The 18,373-nt window shown below is 44.9% G+C and overlaps 1 protein-coding gene across 3 annotated transcripts in view; it reads right to left on the minus strand.

Annotated features, from left to right (window-relative positions):
* Positions 1-18,373, minus strand: part of TENM4 (teneurin transmembrane protein 4) — a 1,476,030-nt gene that overhangs the window by 917,810 nt on the left and 539,847 nt on the right. The gene's annotated exons all lie outside the window — the stretch shown is intronic.

Raw genomic sequence — 18,373 nt, forward strand, 5'->3', positions numbered from 1 at the left:
CTGCTCGGCCCATACCTTGATGATGTGAGCTCAGCTCCTAATGCTGAGGTGTCTATAGCAAGCAGAATTTCCACTCAGACCTGTCGGCCCATCTAAATTGGGTTGTAGGTTCACGTGCATGAGGGCGGGCTAGGCACGCACTGTACACGTAGCTTCTACAAACCTGATCGGGGCACTTTCAATATTCTTAGATGACCCATGTTTGATGAAAGCAGCTAGAGTCATACCAAGCTTCTGGCAGTCCAATTTAAATTTCCATCAAATAATGTCAGTGCATCAGCCAAGGAATATTTTCGCACTGTGTGGGCTTCTCATCAAAACAGTCCTTCAAGACGCCTGATTCTTACTGTCGCTCTGTTAAGAGACACCAAAGTTCAATAACAGCTGCACCATTTCTGATCTTTGAAAATACAGCACTCTCCACAGACCTTGACGCAAGTTCTGTCTTTCTTTTCAGAACATTATGTCATGCCCTGATGGTGTTTATCGAACATTTATTACAATACTTCGCGCGTCATCTTTGTTCAGAACAATGCATTGTAAACAGGAAAGAGGAGCGAAAAAAACATTTGCCTTTTGTTTGGTTTTTAAATAGTAATTCTGGAGCTGTAGCCATGCATGTGCTCCCAAAGAATGCTGGGAAATCAGCTCACTTCATGAGTCCCATCATATGCCATACATTGTTATCCTAGGTGACCTATATCAGCAACTACACTAGTTCTGGTCTAAGGTGCTTTAATACTTTGCAAAGACTCAAGACATAAGACCACAGGATTGGCTAGTAAATTGGCGCCACAACAGTAATTTGACTGTGGGAAATCAATGACATATACTTCAAAAAGTTTTGTATAAGAATTTCTCTTTAATCTGATGCTCTAAATTCTTTTCCAATTCATGCAAGTTCAGAAGTACACGATTTAAAATTGTTAAATCATTTTTGTGCATTTTTCAACATTTCCTGAATCTCAGAATTGCAGTGGTGGGGCAGGGCCAGAGTTTTAGTCAACTTAATGAAAAATGTGCAGCTGTCTTAATTATGGAAGTTTGTTTGCTGGGCGGATGGAAGGCAGGAGGGGGCTCTAAAGCCTGAGTGGATACAGGGGAAAGAGAGGTGCCTGAGAAAGGGAAGACTGTGGCTGAACAGGACATACTTAGTATTTTCATTAAAACATGATTTAAAATGAAATGACAAACTCACAGAAACCTCATCCTGTCTTAATTAAACCCTAAAACTTCAAATGTATCTCGCAGTTGTGTTATTAAAAGATCAAAGACCTTTTAAGGCACAGGGTGAAAAGATTTTGAATATATTAACCATCCTCTGTCTATGCTACCTTTCTGATCACCTGCCTGGACACTGAAGTAGTCCACACTAATTGTGACCATTCAATGCCGCTTCTCAAGTTCTCTTCTTATCCAAGCCAAATCACCCAACTTTTATTCACCTCTGCAAACCCACACACGGCTAAATAAATAATAACTACTGCATGGAGTAAGATGCAATTCTAAACAACCTCAAACATTGCCAAATTGTGAGTAGTTGATAAATACTTTTGCTCAGTTTACCATCTTCCCAAAACCACCAGGTCCAGTCATTGACCTCCACAACCCTGGCAAACAAAGGTGTGACTATTAGACAGATTCTGCAGATTCCCCTGCTTATAGGCTTGGAGTGGCCCCTCCACAGAGGAGCTACATGATATCAGTGCTCAGCTTCTCTTACCCGCATCAAACAACCAAACGCATTCCACGTTCACACTGCCAAAACACAAGGTGACAGCACAGTCGAAGGCCACATTGGAGCCAGGTGCAAGGTACAGATGCCGTCCTCTTCAGGACCAGAGACCATCTCAAATTATGGGTGATGATTAGATAAAGACTTTGAAGAGTTTCTCGCTCGTCCACTCCAAGCCGCCAGACTTCGAGCACCCACTAAGCAGTCACCTCTGTTGGATGAGGCAGGAGCGAGGTAACTTCAGATCCTCAGGCTGAGTCTAAGACTGAGTTGCTTCTAGGCAGTGATGACTGTCAATAAAAGTAGAGCCGACCCCCTTTTGGATCTCAGCCTGCGCCAGATTAGGAGAGGTCACCCCGGAGTGATGTTAGCCGGAAGAGGTATATGCCCGCTCCTTTTTGGACTCCAAGCGCTTCCAAGCTGCAAGTATATGCACGATAGCAGACATGACTTCATGCGGCCTTTTCTGATGTCCACCTGCAAGTGAGCGTTGGGTCCCCCAGTAGGACAAGAGTCTCTGCCCCTTGCTGCCTCTATGCCTTTTGGAAGGTCTATGGAGTATGCCTTGATGACCGCCACACCATCTCCGCTCAAGCAGACTGGGCGCTCGGACCAATACCGCGCAGGACAATACGTAGCGCTAACCACTGCCTCATAGACTGGACCCCATAGGCCGCCTCCCTTGAAGCATAAGTAGGTTTCATTTGAAAGCAATATACAGCCCAAGAGAGGTGCCCCTGTGGCAATGTAATAAAGGCGCCAGGTGGGACTGAATAAAGAAAGGCAAGGAAAAGATAACATGGGAGATATCAGTTAAAAAAAAAAAAAAACACAACATTGTACCCGGTCCAACAGATTCAATTTCAACCTTGATATCAACCTGAAAAAAACAGAGAACAGCAGCTCTGCTTATTGCATTTATTTGAATTAGATATTATGAAATGCCGTTATGGATTTTTGGTGAGTCCAGTACACAAACTGATGAACACTTTTCAGTGGCTGAATAAATCAACTAATCTATTCTCTCCCCAGAGCTTCTAATCTGTATTCTTTGTCATTCCAGGCGGGTGTTTTTTTTCTCGTTTTTTTCCTCTTGTTGCTAGTGCCAAAAGCTTTGGATGCCAAAAAAAAAAAAAGAAACATAGCTAAAAGGAGGCGCTGTGCACGAGCCAAAATCTGATTACACCGCCTGGAAGCTGCTTCGGGAAAGAAAGTCTTTGGAAATGTGGCCTAATTCCCCCTTTTAACATCCTTAAACGGCGCTTCCCGGGCTGCCAGCGGCCGTGGTTCAGAGAAAGGCCATGTTGTGGTGAGGCGGACGGTGCCAGGAAACCTCACCGAAGTGCAAAGGCCGAATCACTGCAGCGCTATCCCACAGCTATACCCTGCAACACTATTTTCGGCCTAAAAGATATAATCACAAACCAGGGTGGTGAAAAGAATTCTAAAGAAGAATAAATAGTACATTAAATAGGCATATCCCACCTTGCTTGCACACGCAGCTGTCTCCTGCTCTTATATGCTTAATTTCCAGCGGACTTTGTCTTGGTGTTATTCTAATGTAATTGCAATAATATAGCGCTTCATACCCATGGCGAGGCGTCAAGGCGCGTTAGCGGGCTATGCGATGGGGAATGCTTGGTTGTCTAATCGCAGTGCCCCCTTTCCTATGCCCCTCGTAGTTTTTTCAAGGTTTGGCAAACGGGGCATTATGGTCACTAGATTAAAACTATTTGAAGAGCTGGGCTGGAGGGCAGGGGGCCGCTCGAAAGCATCACATGTTCTTGCTTTGCCAAAGGAGCGCTTGCATTGCTTGGCATGCATCTTCAAATGCACAACACTAAGCTCCACAGCGTGATTCCCTTATTATAGTGATGCCTTCTTCGGCATCCTGGGAAGCCCTCATTGCCACTCTTTCTAGGCGCTATGTTAGGCTGCTCATTTTTTTACCTTCATTTCTATTTGTGGTGTGGCATACCGCCCTCTGCAGGATCCGGTTCAGGGCATAAGAAGGGGCAGGAATGAAGCATCCTTGTTTCTGTTCTACAATGTTCCTGTCTATGGATTTTAAAGTTAAAAAGGAGGCGAAGACATAAATAAACCCAAGAAGGTCTCTCATCAACTGCATTGGCCAGTTATTCTGTTTTGGTTCCAGAAAGACACCCTCATTCTCTAGTGTTGGAACGGGATAATGGATGAGCATTGACACTGGACAGTGCACACCGAGTGGGTGCCCACAAATGACTTACAGAATTCTTCTGTAAGTTACCAGACCTCTTTCCAGTTTATTTTTAAAAGAAGGATTACAAGGACATCACATTTCTTGTGCTGAACATATTTATTCATTATCATTTCCCACCACCTATTTATCCAGGATTCACACGCTTCCAGTGGGTAAGACAAAATGCACGTTTGTATGTTACTTTCTATGAAGAACATCACTATGTTGCTCCAGACCAAGGCCTAAATTGTCTAATTTCTTGTCTCGTTCTAGAATGGTACCTCTACTGAAAGTTAGGGCGAAATCTTTCAGAGCCACTCTGATCTTGCGTCTCACTCCACTCCTGCGGGTGATGCTGGTGTGATACCTTCCACAGCTATTTGCATCATCCCAGCAGTTTATTGGCCAACCTATAATTCTTCTTCCCCCTTTGGTGTGGCTTCCCGAACACAACACTCTAATTGAACCATCACTGGTAATTTACAGATTGGTAGAACATCGTCCTTTTTTCAGCGTGTTAAAGTTCTTTGGAGCACCCCAGTACCCCCCCCACCCCCCGAGCTTATTGCACTGCCTTGCCACACTTGTTTGCAAATGTCAGGGTCATGTATTGAATATGTTCAACATCAACATTTGCAACATCACTACGTGCAACAGAAAGAAAAAACTGTGTTCTGTAATCCATTTCAATATATGATTGAAGCCCTGTGTTGATGAGCTCTAACAACCTGACAACCATTTGAGATAATCCATCATTCCTTGGACCACCTACTCCCCCACACACACATTCAAACTATAATGTCCAGGAAATGGCCAATAAGGCGTTTTCCTATTTGATCACAAATGACTTCTAAACCAGTAGAACGTTACGGCAATTAATTAATCTGAAGTGGCCTCCAACTATGGTAATTCCAGAGTAGAGGATAGCACATTGCTAATGTTCTACCTTGATAAGCCACCAAACCTCGCCTGACTGGTCTTGCAATGGTACTTTGCGAGATGACTTGCTTTAAAATTGCAAAGTGGCGTAATTTGAGAAAAACACCTCATTGCACATAGATGCCACTTAAACAGCTCTGTTAAAAGAGCATTACTTAGTAGAACCTGAGCAGAAGAGGTTAAAATCCCTACTGTGCACAGGATGGCCAGCAGGCACATTAACATAGGTCTTAGGTAGCACAGCACACTTTTTCCTACTATTCCGCAAGTAAAACAGCGCATTTAGAATACAACACGTTGGTGAAATATCAGTACTTGCATGGGCATCAAAGCAAGGCTAATGTGATCCCAAGGTAGCCTAGCAGCTACCTTTAAGGATTATTAACCCTTTATGGATTGATAGAGCACAGTTAGGCGGATAAAAGGTTTTGTGCGGGTGAGGGAAAGCCAGCCAGTGAGGTCCTCAGGGTTAGCAATGTAGGTCACATCTCTTTGCCACATAAAAAATCAGAACGTCTGTAAAAAGTTTGGAGCTCATACTAATCCCCAAGATTTAACTGGGGAGCCATGGAATAAGCATGCACCACTTTCTGCTCACGGAAAAGCATGAGTGTATGAGAGAAGCAATCAATCCCGCAATTCATAATTTGGTTGTTGAGTTACTGGCCAAAATAGCTGTATAGATCACCCTAACTCACTTTCTCCAGTTATTGTCTTTAAATAGAGCATGGCATATGGTTATCCTTAGGTGACAAATAGTGTTCTGCCAATTTCCTGTAAATGATGCCATGTCCTGGGGATTGTGGACATGCCTCTTCACTTTCAAGAGTGGACGCTTCAAAAAAGGTCGGCGGCTGTGCCAGATATCCTGGTAGGGGAGATTTCACCATTCACCATCTATAGGACCAGCTCTCTTACGATACTCAAATGCCAGATCAACATTCTAAAGACTAATCGAAGTCCTAACTCCAAAGTTGGACTCTAAGAAAGCTAAGAGTTTTTAGCGATGCAACTCCAAGGCCATATAGACACTTTCTGATATCTGTCTAGAGCATGGCACAGATGCTCGAAAGGTGAGTGATCCCTCGTCCATTATGTGCAATTCATGTTTTCAAGTTCCATGCCGTCCACTATTAATACCATAACAGAAAGATGAAGATACACACTACTGGAAAAGAGCATTAAATCTTTTAGAAAGGCTTTGTCACCAGTGAACTAGAAGATGAATATGTGTGAGTTCCATTGCATCGTTTAGGGCATTTGTTTAAGGTTTCAGACAGGAGTACCTTACTGTAATTAGACACCCAAACAGAACTGACCTTTTTTAGGTCGAGCATAGCAGCACGCAAGCGCTGCTTTTCCGCCGTGTTGGTATGTATCTGGGCTTTAAACAACGCTCACATCACGCCTATCACTACCACTTGTTTGTGGGCTTGCCCATCAAACATTTTTTGATGACATTGGTAAATGGCTTACGTTTGTCCCTCCTTGGGGAGGTTTTGTTACCGACTTGGCGATCGCCCCTGTTATACGGCTAATTGCACTTTTGCTGCTATGTTTGACTGCGAGCGAACTTCTTTTTCCTTTTGTGTGTCTCTTCATGCTGATGCTAATGGCGGCCGTGGCAAAGTAAATTGGCTCGCTTATGTGAAACTGTTTTACTTTTAATTTTCAATTTATGTGGCAACAAAAGTCCAGTTAGGAGTTTACAACACTAAGGGCTCTAACTCGAGCAAATGTGAAACCCGTTGCATTGCAAAAGCTTGTTTTTTACTTTTATGGATAGTTAGTGGAGGTCTGGTCTGGATGAGACAATGTCATTTAGGAGGTGCAAAGTAGTAACAGCATTATGTACTTTCTCCATTCCATAGCACTAAATCTCTAATAATTTCCTCCTTGCATTGGTCAGATGCTCAGTTACTCCTATATTCAGCATTCGGTTGCATGGTTTGCAATCCAGAAATGCAAACACATCTATATTTATACTGATGGAGCAATGGTCTATGACAGGAGGTGTCAAACAATCCAGGTAAGTGTAATGGGAGAGATGTGATCTAGTGGTCTAAATGTGTTGTAATTTAAGTCATGGATACTCAAAGTATGGCCCGGGGATGCACGCAGCCCCCTGACATTTACATGCGGCCCCCTGGGGGATCAGAAGCACTGGGCGGCTGTTTACTTAACTCAGCGCTAACAATAAAATGTATTAAATAGGCAATCATTTATTTCAAGCTTAATTGGTGTTAAACAAAGGAAGTAACTAGGGAGTCCTGTGCTTAACTTTACAGCCACCTTCATTTTTAAAGACATCTTGCAGCAGAAGTGTACAAATATGACAGTCTCTTCAAAATTCAAAAAGTGTATTTAGTTAACATGCAGAACCTTTTCACCTTAGTACAATGTATTATATCAGTGCATTGAGAAGTATTCTTTTGAAAGTGAAGGTTTTCAAACATTAATTTAAAAATACTAATTCTTCCGCCTACCCTGACAACAAAGCCAATACTAAGCTAAAGAGGCATGTCAGTTTATGTACACTTTTTGGGTGGCCTGGATTCCTATTATACATGAACAACATTATAGTTTATTAAATCAAACACATGAGCAGGTCTTGTACAGCGCAAACCATGAAGTCATATATTTTGGGGTCCTCTTATATGTGATAATGAAGAAAAACGAGGGAAAGTGAAATTGAACAACTGCCTAGCATCATACAATTTGGAAAAGTGGGGAAGGCAGGATTAGTCCCAGGTTTTCTGGTTTCACATTGTTCAGTTCAGCCACTAGATGTATATCCTTCGCTTCACCTACATCTGCCATACCGCCAATCCCCCTACCCCGTCCTGTGACCAGCACCCCACTGGCATCTATGCGGCCCTCTAGCACATCACAGATCCAACCATTTTGGCCCCTAGAAAATTTTTTGTGAGTACCCATGATCTAAGTGTTATGGTCCTGTAAGGGGTATCGAGGCAAGAGGAGGAATTATGGTAAAGTGGAGGCAGTGTAGTCCAGTGTCCAGCTATTTCTAAGCACAATGTCTGCTATTTGCATGAAATCCTAGTGCTGGAAGGGGTGTTGTTTAGTGAATGTGATGTGGTCCAGTGGAAAGGTGTGGTTTAGTGGAGGAGGTCTGACCTTGTGGAAGAGCCATGGTTTAATGGATGAAGTGATATCTGGTGGTCAAAGTGTGGTCCAGCAGAGGAGGTACAGCCTAGAGTAGGAGGACTGGTCTAATGGATGCAATCATGTCTAGTGGTGGAGGTGTGGTCTCATGGAGGAAGTATGCTCAAGTGGACTACTGAGTGCAATGAAGTCCAGTGCTCAAGGTGTGCTCTAACAAAAAAGGTATAGTTTAGTCAACTAGGTATTGATAGGATGCAGTGTAGAAGATGTGAAGTGGATTAGTAGAGAGTGTGTAGCCTAGTTCACGACATGTGGTACAGTGGACAAGTGCAGTCCAGCGGTGGTAGTGTGGTCTAATTAAAGTGATGCCCAGCACATGATATGTGCTATAGAGGAGCAGTCACACTCTAATGGAACTGAAGTCACTCAAAGGATGTCCTCATTTCTAACACTGGTGATTTGGCCTGTTAAGGTTGGTGACGGGGATGTTATGTAGCAGCTGAGCGAGCAGCTTGTAACCCAAGAGACTTGATGTCAGCCTCTAAGCTTGCTAAATTTATACAAAATAGGGCCAATGAAGTTTATCGGTCGGTGACCTTGTGTTCACTTAAGTGTATGAATTGTGAGTGCATATCTTAGTAAAAGAACATTTTCAAAAGAAGGTGCTTGACAAAAAAGAGACACATTGTCTTTTATATAAAAACATAAACAAGAAAGATGTCAAATACTAGATCACGCACCATTAAGATGCAGATCCTACAGCTAATTCCAGAAACCCTGGTCTTGCTACTGTGCACATGTCTGAGAGCAGACCAGGGCCTGCCGGCATCACATCAGTTCTGTGCCAACTCCCAGCAATTGATTCCAACTGAAAGGGGATTGCTAATGTGGAACATAGCAAATTCGGAATTTAGCTAAAACCACCAAGCTCATTTCTTGGTTTCATAATCTCACTATCAACATACAATCTTCGTCTCCTTTTCCTGTCTCTGGATTAAAGCCACTGCCCTAAGGGCGAACACAAAGAAAGAAATCCGAGCAACTAATCTACCATCAAGCGCTCCCAGGTTTTGTCAATTTTCAAGGAAAGAAATGCATTTTTTTCGATCAGGAGGAGTAAAACCAGCAGAACATGAAAAGAGCTGCAGCGCAACAAAACTTGGACAACATGAATCCCACGCAATGTCTTGCAGCAAGTTGTCCAATCCCTCGTATTACTCCATCCTATGTAAAGCATGCCTCATACATCCACAGCAAGTCCCTCATACATCCACAGCTAATAAACTCTCACAAAACACACGCAGGAGAAAAGCAGGGTCCAGGCCATTCCTGCGTTTCTAAAAGCAAATACATTTAAGCCCATATTTATACTTTTATTTTTTGCGCCGTATTTGCGTCATTTTTTGACGCAAAAGCGGCGTAAACTTACAAAATATAGGCCCATATTTATACTTTTTGACGCTAAACTGCGCTAACGCAGTTTAGCGTCAAAAAATTTAGCTCCGTCTAACGCCATTCTGAAGCGCCATGCGGGCGCCGTATTTATGGAATGGCGTTAGCCGGCGCAAGCAGACCGGCGCTGCCTGGTTTGCGTGGAAAAAAACCACGTACACCAGACAGCGCCGGCGTAGGGGGAAAATGGCGTATGGGCGTCTTAAAATGGGGCAAGTCAGGTTACGTCGAAAAAATCGTCGTAACCCGACTTGCGCCATTTTTTTTCGACGCCCATCCCCCATCAACATGACTCCTATCATTGTAAAGATAGGAGTCATGCCCCCTTGCCCAATGGCCATGCCCAGGGGACTTATGTCCCCTGGGCATGGTCATTGGGCATAGTGGCATGTAGGGGGGCACAAATCAGGCCCCCCTATGCCACAAAAAAAAAAAAAAAAAAATACTTACCTGAACTTACCTTAATGTCCATGGGATGGGTCCCTCCGTCCTTGGGTGTCCTCCTGGGGTGGGCAAGGGTGGCAGGGGGGGTCCCTGGGGGCAGGGGAGGGCACTCTGGGCTCATTTTGAGCCCACTTGTCCCTTAACGCCATCCCTGACCCAGGCGTTAAAAAGCGGCGCAAATGCGCCGTTTTTGGCCACGCCCACTCCCGGGCGTCTCTTTTGCCCGGGAGTATAAATACCACGTAAAGGCCTGGGAGTCATTTTTTAAGACGGGAACGCCTCCCTTGCATATCATTAACGCAAGGAAGGGGTTCACGCTAAAAAATGACGCACACTCCGGGCACTTTGGCGCCCGAAGCGTCTAACGCCATAGTATAAATATGGCGTTAGTTGGCGTTAGTTTAGCGTCGAATTTGCGTCGAAAAAAACGACGCAAATTCGGCGCAACCAGAGTATAAATACGGCCCATAGGCCCGTATTTATACTCCGTTTGCGCCGAATTTGCGTCGTTTTTTTCGACGCAAATTCGGCGCAAAACTAACGCCATATTTATACTTTGGCGTTAGACGCGTCTAGCGCCAAAGTATGAAGAAAGAGCGTCATTTTTTTGCGTGAACGCCTTCCTTGCGTTAATGAGATGCAAGGAAGGCGTTCCCGTCTAAAAAAATGACGGCGACGCAAATGCGTCGTATTTATACTCCCGGGCAAAAATCACGCCCGGGAGGTGGCGGGTCAAAAAAACCCGCATTTGCGCCTGAATTTAACGCCTGGGTCAGGGTAGGCGTTAAGGGACCTGTGGGCTCAGAATGAGCCCACAGGTGCCCTCCCCTGCCCCCAGGGACCCCCCCTGCCACCCCTGCCCACCCCAGGAGGACACCCATGGATGGAGGGACCCATCCCAGTGAAGTACAGGTAAGTTCAGGTAAGTATAACTTTTTTAATTTTTTTATTTTTTTTGTGGCATAGGGGGGCCTTATTTGTGCCCCCCTACATGCCACTATGCCCAATGACCATGCCCAGGGGACACAAGTCCCCTGGGCATGGCCATTGGGCAAGGGGGCATGACTCCTGTCTTTACTAAGACAGGAGTCATGAAATGGCGTCTGGGCGTCGATAAAATGGCGCAAATCGGTTAAGACGATTTTTTAGCGTCAACCTGACTTGCGCCATTTTAAGACGCCCTAACGTCATTTTTTCCCAACGCCGGCGCTGCCTGGTCTACGTGGTTTTTTTCCACGCACACCAGGCAGCGCCGGTCTGATTGCACCGTCTAACGCCATTCCATAAATACGGCGCCCGCATGGCGCTTCAGAATGGCGTTAGACGGCGCAAAATTTTTTGACACTAAACTGCGTTAGCGCAGTTTAGCGTCAAAAAGTATAAATATGGGCCATAATTGTATTTTGTAGCTTTGCGACGCTTTTCCGTAAAAAAATGACGTAAATGCGGCGCAAAAAAGTATAAATATGGGCCTTAATATGTAAAGCATTGCCTTTTCCAGCCATGATACTAGGGCTAGAACTTTCTACCGGGGAAGCTAAGAATAAGGTCCTCTGCTGTCCATCACAGAGGTAATAATTACACTTTTATTTAAACCTTGTTTCTCCCTGAAAGGTTCATGCTCCTTTTTCAGGTGACTGTATTTTCGACATATTTATCATCCTATTTTTAGGATTCCTCTCATGTTTACTGCATAATTGTGCGTATGGGGCGTTTCATTCTAGGCAAATAAACAAATAAATATATGCAATACATAATTTAATACGTAGCTTGAAATGTAGTGCACTTAGGTGCTAGGGGCTCCCGGATCAGTGCCTACTATTGTAATTGTTAATATTGTAATCGTTACTTTGTAGATTTTTTATTTTGTGGAAATCTGGCAACTCTGTTGATAACTGGTACCAGGCCCCTGCTGCTGCCTGCAGTGAACTGCATCTCGTGCAAGCACTGCCAGCCTCGTAATTTTATTTTTTGGGTTTTATTCTCATGAAGATGACCGTCTGTTCTTGAGCAAATCTGCAAATGCAGACACTTTTGAATGTGGTTTCAATTCATTCACACATGGCAATCCAAGCATGCACACTTGAAGGATGGCATCTTTGAAGGTTTCTGTAAAAAAAGAAAAAATGCTATCGAAACATTAAAAATAGTTCCCACCTTTACATGTGCACCCCTGTGCATGTAGTGGCTGCCTTTTTTTAAATGTTTTGCCATTAAAGAATTTAAAAAATAACACAATTAGAAAAACTGACAAAATCAATGGGCTGAATACCGAACACCAGACCTACTAGCTTTGCCAGTGCTTGTTTAATATTCATCTGTTACTTGAATAAACTTTTGCAAACGTACACAGGACCACAACACTAACCTCGATTTTTCAACAGAAACCTATATCTTGTGTACAAACGTGCTTCCCTGTTATGAGGGATGCCTCTAGAGTGCACAGGAGGGTGAATTTACACTCTTGTCCAAGGACCAGGAATCGGAAATTTAGATTGTTGATTTATTCCAAGTCAATAATCAATCAAATATATATGCATGTCATTAGAATATTAAAGAGGCACAAGATTGCAGCTGGCAAGCTGAAATATCACTATTGATTCAGTCTCAATAGACATCGATATAGAACAATTAAAATCATAATCATACAGAAGCTGGGAATTAGAAACAGATGTTCCATAAAGAAACTCCTGTTCTCCTTAAACGTGAAATGATTCTAAAGTAATTTAGTGAGAATTCTAAGTGCGGAATGACGATGGTTCAGAAATAAATCCTGAGAATGGTTGGACTAAAGGCTTAGGGTCATTTGGAAGTTACTTAGGGCAAGTTGGGAATGGAAGAATGTGTCAGCATAGTGAAGACTTTAGTAGAAATCGTCTAAAAGGAATGTGTTTAGCATAAAGCCTCATAATCGATCAATCAACAGACTTGTAGAGCGTGACTAGTCACCCGCTAGGGTCTCAAGGCGCGGGGGGAGGGCAGCAAGTGAACAGTCATTGATGATCAGTGGGGATCAGTTAAAGATTCAGGTTTTGAGGTATTTTATGAATTGCGATAGAGTGGGAGATCTTCTGAGGTGGATGGGGAGGGAGTTTCAGGTTTTGGCAGCATGGTGTGAGAAGGATCTTCCTCCGGCTGTGGTCTTCCGGATGCGTGGGATGGCAGCGAGGGCGAGGTCGACTGGGCGGAGCTGTCTGGTGGGTATGTAGAAGTGGAGTCTGCGGTTGAGGTATTCTGGTCCGGCGTTGCGAAGGGCTTTGTAGGCGTGCGTGAGAAGCTTGAATGTTATTCTCTTGTCTATTGGGAGCCAGTGCAGGTCTCTCAGTAGGCAGAGGTGTGTCTGTGTCTGGGGGCGTTCTTGATGAGACGGGCGGAGGCGTTCTGGATGCATTGCAGTCTTTTCCGTACGTTGGTGGTGGTTCCAGCGTAGAGTGCGTTGCCGTAGTCTAGGCGGCTGCTGACGAGGACCTGGGTGACTATTCTCCTGGATTCGGTTGGGATCCATTTGAAGATCTTCCAGAGCATGCACATGGTGTTGAAGCAGGCGGAGGAGACTGCGCTGACTTGACGGTTCATTGAGAGTGCTGAGTCCAGGATGAAGCCGATGTAGCGGGCAGGGTCGGGGGGCCGGAGTGCTTCCGAGGGCAGTGGGACACCATGAGTTGTCCCAGGCAGAGGTGTTGTTGCCAATGACAAGGACTTCTGTTTTGTCTGGATTTAGCTTGAGGCAGCTCTCCTTCATTCAGGCGGCGACTGCCTTCATTCCATTGTGAAGGTTGACTTTGGCTGTGTGTGGGTCATTGGTGAGGGAGATGATTAGCTGTGTGTCATCGGCGTATTAGACGATGTTGAGTGCATGGTGTCTGGCGATGGTTGCTAGTGGGGCGCTGTAGAAGTTGAAGAGAGTGGGGCTCAGAGAGGAGTCCTGCAGGACGCTGCAGTTGATCTTGGTGGCCTCTGAGTAGAAGGGTGGGAGTCGGACCTTTTGTGTCCTGTTGGTGAGGAAGGAGGTGATCCAGTCTAGTGCCCTGTCGCGGATGCCGGCGTCATGGAGACAAGTCTGTAGAGTGTGGTGGGAGATGGTGGAGTTGCAGGCGGCGGACAGGTCAAGGAGGATGAGAGCCGCGGTGTCACCCCTGTCTAGGAGGATGCCAATGTCATCTGTGGCGGCGAGGAGGGCGGTCTCGGTACTGTGGTTGCTCCGAAAGCTGACTGTGAACGGTCCAGGATGTTGTTGTCTTTGATGTGTTTGGTGAGTTGTCTGTTGACAGCTTTTTCGATGACTTTCCCTGGGAAGGGGAGCAGAGAGATAGGCCGGAATTTCTTGACGTCATCTGGGTCTGTGGTGGGTTTCTTCAGTAAGGGCTTGATTTCGGCGTGTTTCCAGATTTCTGGGGAGGTTGCGGTTTCGAAGGAACAGTTGATGATGTGCTGGAGTCTTGGTGCAATGGTGCTGCCTGCTTTGTTGAAGATCTGGTGGGGCGGGGGTCGGAGGGTGAGACGGAGTGGATGGAGTTCATGATGTTGAGAGTTTTTGCGTCAGAGATGGTGGCCCAACAGAGTAGGTTGTGCGGGTTTGGAGGAGCTTCGTGGTGGGTATGATGGTGGTGGGCGTGGGGTGGTCCTGAGTCCTGATGCTTGCAAGAATAAAAGAAGGAGAGAGTTCTGTACCCGTCCTAAGTATAAGGGAATCTGCCTCAACTTCTAACAATGTAGGCATTGATTAAAACAAATAGAACCTTCAACATTAATGTTACCTCTACTTTTCTTCCAGGGACCAATGACCTTCGAGTTCGACTCGTAAATTGTAATATCGCTCAGGTTTCTCAGCTCAAAGAACTCAAACAGTCTTGGTGAACTTCAGTGTCTCACATTCCTGGTACACGATGAATTGGAGACTTCAGCTGCTTAAGTCTTCACATTCATGCCAACATTTTCTCTTCTCAGGCCTTACTATCTGTGAAATTAATACGCAAGTTATACTACTTTACTCTAGCTACTGAAGCCTTAAAACACACCTGCGAAGAAACAACATGCTAACCAAACAAAGAATGGTTTTCAGAATTTAGGCCTTTAGTCACTTAAGTTAGCCTGACTTTAACTAGACATTTAAGTGCTCATTACGAGTTTGGTGGTAATGACCTCCGCATTGCAAGTGTGGCGGCTTGGCTGAAGCCAAACCGCCACAACGTCACCAGTCCCGCCAGTGGCAGTGAGCTCCTCCGGGCTGGCAGCTATGCCTAAGACTACCGGACGTATTACGAGGCAGCAAAACACCAGGCTTTTCGCAGTGGTCACCCCGCCATGAAAACCCTGGCCATAACGCACCCGGCAACAAAAATCCTCATTCCTGTTGCCAGCACACGCACCCCCACTCCTCCGCACATATAGAAACACACACCCATACTCCTCTGCACACATACAGACACACACCCATGCTCGCACACCCATTCCGACACACACACACACATGCTCGCACACATGCATGCACACAATGCACTTACCACCTCCCCACCCCCTTTCGGTCAGGCCACCTACCTGTCTGGGCCACACAGCAGCCCACGTCGAGGTGGTCATCTGTGAGGGGGTAGATGTCAGCAGTTCCAACCGCCAATGCTGCACCGCCGTGCAAATACCACTGACGTACCGTATTACTACTCGTACTATGGCAGGCGGAGTCCTCGCAGCCTGGTGCTGCTGGTGGTGGGACCACCTCTTCCTTGCCGTCAGTCGGCCTGGCGGTATCAGTTTTTGGTCTGATTTTTGGCGGTCTCCTGTGTGCGCTTGTAATATGGCGTCAGGAGACCGCCATGACTGGTGGTATTTCGGCGGGCACCAGCAGTGCGATCTTTCCGAAATACCACCAAAGTCGTAACCAGCACCTCAATGTCCATTTGGAATACATGACTACACATATGTACTTTCACTACAGCCGTGAAGAAAAGAAATACATGTTACTTCAACAAATGTAAGAAAGTATAAACATAAAACGTGAATAGTTAATAAATGTAAGCATTTATTAAAAAGAACATTAGTTTGCACATTTATGAAGCTTCAAACTTTCAGAGGTTACATTTCATTAATGCACCGAGATATGCACATGTTAATAATATTAACACCCACAGTAAATATAATGTAAAATATAAATGCGTAATTGCGCAATGATTGACGTGTAGAGGATGGAGTCTAAATTTGCGCTACTCATCCTCCCTCTGTCTACTCTGCAGAGCTTATGTGGCCACCCACCCGGAAAATGGTCACACTTACTGTTCTTCCTTTATGATGTCTCCATGTACCTATACCACCTTGCTTCTATTTCACTCAGCACTCTGTCCTAAAGGTGGTCTGGACCCACTTATCCTTGCACTGCCCCTTTCTGGTCACTCTTTGATCCCCACATGATGCTCCTTCTTTATGGTGGTGGTCAATGTAACCATTCTGATGGCCAGTGGTTTGTTGCCATGGAGGGTAGTCCTGAAGAATATTGCATGTTATTGTACAAAACGCAAAGCCTGGAAGCTAAATTCATGAACCTTTGAACATTAAAGATAAAAGAAGTGCTCAGAGGACAAGAAGCAGATAAATGAGATAATAATGGTGTAGAATTAGCCAATAACAAAAATGCCCACACCTGGCTAACACAATTACATTGTTGTATGTATGGATAAAATATCACTATAGCATGAACTTAGAATAAAGGCAGTGGCAAGCTGCACAGGGTCAAGGCAAGCTTAATGTCATTGACTAAATGGAGTGGAGTTGTGGGGGATTAATGCATTGTGATGTACTGTTCTTTAAAGAGGTGAGTGTTCAACTCTTTCCTAAATTGAAGCAGAGTTGGGGAGGTCCTGGTGGATACAGGGATGTTCTTCCAGACCCTGGGTTCACAGATGGAAAATGCCTATTGTTTTATTCTTTGTATTTTACACTTATTTGTCTGCAGTCTAACAGTGTCCCGGATGTGGGTGAGCCCAAAACCACGAGAGATGGTGAGGTAGTCTGCAAAATGAGCAGGGGTGCTGGCCGTGATGGCTTTGTAAATGGTTAAGCTGATGTTGAAAAGGGTGCAGTCTGGAAAAGGGAGTTAATAGAGTTACATCAAGATGGGAGTGTTATGGTCATACTTCTATAGGCCCTGGATAATATGTGCTGTGGTGTGTAGGATTCCCCTCAGGGTACCAGCGTGATGCCTGCTAGGCCAAGGAGTAGGGCATTACTACTATTCAGATGCAAGATTATAAGTTTTTGAACAGCAGTTCTGAAGTTGCTTTCTGGAACAAAGAGTTGGTACCAGGCTGTCTTTGTTGTTTGGCAGTGAGTTCTTTGAGGGTAAGTTTGGTGTCCAGGCAGAATGCAAGTGACTTAGAATTTGGTGAGAGTTTGAGTTTGAAGCCATCAAGGTTCCTGTCACTGTCCCAGGTTTCTACTATATCTTGTTTGTTGTTCCTGGCAAACAACATGAATTCTGTTTTGGGTCATTTGAGCTTTAGGTAGTTGCCTGGATGATGTGCAAGCAGTGTTTGAGAAATTGGATGTCTCAAGCAGAGGAGAATGGAAGTAGAATTGTGTATCATCGGCATATTGGTGAGTCCTGATACAGTTATTTTTAAGTAGAACACAAGCAGTTCCATGTAAAGGCTGAAGATGACAGAGAATGGAACCATGGGGGACTCTACACTTGATAGGGATCTTTGTGATCTGGAGGTACCCATGTGAAAACACTGGTGTCAGTATGAACAGTAAGAGAAGAACCAGTGAAGAACAATGATGGTGAATCCCATGCAAGACTCAAGTGTGCTTCTGAGGGTGGGTTAGTCAGCTGTGTGAACTGTGTCAAAGGAGGCTGAAAGATCCAGCAATGTCAAGAGGTAGGTGTCAAAGCATCATCTACAAAGTGTAGGGTTTCAGTCTCCATGCTGAAGCCAGATCTGAAGCCAGACCTAATAGTCATGCAGGAGACAGTTGGCATTGTTGTGAGTTTGGAGTTGAACACAGACTGCTTTTTACATGGTCTTGCCGAAGAATGGTATGTGAGTTAGGAGTGGGTGCGGCCTGTCTTGAGAGCTTGGGGGAAGATGTCTTGAGTGAGGGAGGCATTGACAGCGAGAAGTAGGGGTAAGAGAGCAATCCAAACAAAGCTTTGATGAAGGGCACTGGCAAGATGTCATCTTCATAAGAAGTGGCTTTGAGGGAGTTGTCAGTGAGATATGGGATAGATAGGGCTTTCAAGACTTACTTTTGCAAGATTCTATGGGAAGGACAAGATGAAGCAGGCTTGGAATTGTCGATGTGCTGTTTGATCTTTATGTTGAGGTTGATGGCATTGTACTTTTCTGGGGAGTGAGGAATAGGTGGGTCTGACGGGTAGTTGCAGTGCTTGATAGTCTTGAACAGCGGTGGGTTCATTGAAGGTGATGGCATAGTACTTTGTTTGGGTTGATGTTGCACAGAGGGTT

The sequence above is a fragment of the Pleurodeles waltl genome, chromosome 8 (assembly GCF_031143425.1).
Source record: "Pleurodeles waltl isolate 20211129_DDA chromosome 8, aPleWal1.hap1.20221129, whole genome shotgun sequence".
In the NCBI taxonomy this organism is placed as follows: domain Eukaryota; kingdom Metazoa; phylum Chordata; class Amphibia; order Caudata; family Salamandridae; genus Pleurodeles; species Pleurodeles waltl.